Here is a 2238-nt window from a genome sequence, read left to right on the forward strand (position 1 = left end):
TTGTTGTGTGCATACACAAAGGGACCATGTGGCGCTAGCCTGTGCTCTCTCCTGCCCTACTGTATGTCTGGCAATGTCTTTGCCGTGTGGGTGGACGGGCGGCGCACGACAAAGAAAGGTGGTACGGCAGAGACGCGGCTCACGGCAAAGGTAGAGCCGCACGGAAAATATTGCCCTCACGGCAGAGGGTGTTGGCGCATGGCAAAGATTTGAACGCATGGACCGGGCAGTTTTGGCGAGGCGCACAGCAACGATAGTGTTGCCGCCGTAGACATTGCCGTGCGGCGTCACACTGGAAAAGCTTTGCCGTGCGTATAGGACCACACAAGGTTCTTCCGTAGCGACGTGCATGGCTATCAGCTTTTGGTTACCTCTAACAAAGCACCAAATGTTGATATTGAATAGTGAATCAACAGGAGAATCTGAAAACAAATTCTTCAGGCACCTTAGCGCGCGATAGATGACCCAATTATTTTTTGGATCCATTAGCCCGAGGCAAATGAGCCAACCCATTCAAGATTCGAATATGGGATGAAAACGCGTCAAAGCGACACACCGCGGACGGCTCGCAGGTCCTCCCACGTCCGCCTAGCAGTAGTACTCGAACTGCCTCTTTGCCTTTCTGTCTGCACTGGAGGCGACGTTGTGGGCTTCTACGGCCGCCTTTTCATTTTCTGAGTGCGCCTTCTATGCCAACCGCTTCGCTTCAGGCGGTGGGAATGGAACCCACGTCACCAAGCAGCCTTCCTATGCGACGATGAGCGGTACTTCGGAGAGGTTCCCCTGCGCTCATGCCTGTGAAGGAGAGGAGAGGAAGAGATTGTGAGCAGCGACAACATCTCAGGTGAACAACTGTGGGATGACATGCTGGATTACCTCGGGATCCTCATGTGGCAGCGCGAGAAGCTCGAGGAGATGAACAAGGAGGACTAGCTCCCCTACCAATTATAGGAGCTTGACGATGACAAAGCCCTCAAATTGGGCACCTTAATGCCGGAACAGCATGCTAATGCCAAGTGGCAAGCGGCCTGAACATCTAGCTACCCGAGTCCAAGCTTGTGGTAGTAGGACATGTCGTGGCGCCGCAGAATCCATCACGCCAACTTGCACCGATGGGCTAACCGCGCCTTTGTTGACATGGAACCAGCTGTGGCCCCGGCGACTAGTAGGCGGCGGCCGCCGCAAACCCAAAAGATAATGTTTTATCTATTTATTTTTATATTAAGGTATTTTTCATTTTTCTTTGCCTATAAAAAAAGTTTTAATATAGCAAATATTATAAAAAAAGGGTTTCGCTGCTAAGTGTGTCCCAACCCAAACGAACAAGAGATAACACGACCATATTTCTATAGACGGTTCGACATAAACGGACAAAAAACACAGTTTTTGTGTTGACTAGGTCGTCTGCTAAAGATGTCCTTGCAATTAAAATGTCAGTTAGGTGTACACGATGAGTACAAACCATTTTTCCACTTGCTTGATTTGATTCCGAGAATCGATTTTATAATGCCCGATGGAATGATGGCTTACACGAAATACTGACAAGTGAATTTTTTATTACTGTATATGCGTTTGCTGATGTGGGGATGTCAGACGAACATGCGATTTCTGATTCACATTCACTAGAAAAAGCAGCGAAGAAAAAATGCACGTGATATCTGATGCGTTAGAAAAGCAGCGATCGAAGAGAAATGCCACTAATCACGCAGTCCTACAGTTCAATACAGTAGATCGAACCATTAAAGAAAATACGGTAGATCGAATCATGAGGTTGGCATTGAGCTGATTCAAGCATGAGACTATTTTATCAGAACTGGCTGAAGAGGAATTCGTGGGCGTGTATTCTTTTAGTTTTGAAAAAGGCAACAAATGTGAAAGCCATAGCCGAAAGGAACCAATCATCCGAAATCATTCATGCCTTGAAATTATTTAACGGGGCAGGCATCTTTGTGTTCTATCATTGCACCGTCTTAAACAAACACTTCTACGGAGTACTAATTTCGCAAGCACGCTCGTTTGCCATCAAGTAACTGTTTCTCGGAGCATAGCTAATTAGCACACACAACAGGAGACACGAACAAAATCCGAGCTTGCGTGCTCGATCGGATAGTAAGATTAGCTAGCTAGTGTGCTTTTTCTGATAGTTGATTGCCATCTATGTAGTGTCCCGATCTCGAAGGGATCGAACACACAGCAAATCAGCAAGCAAAAGGAGATGGGAAGTAGAATCTAGGATGA

Source organism: Lolium rigidum, chromosome 6, assembly GCF_022539505.1.
Source record: "Lolium rigidum isolate FL_2022 chromosome 6, APGP_CSIRO_Lrig_0.1, whole genome shotgun sequence".
NCBI classification, from domain to species: domain Eukaryota; kingdom Viridiplantae; phylum Streptophyta; class Magnoliopsida; order Poales; family Poaceae; genus Lolium; species Lolium rigidum.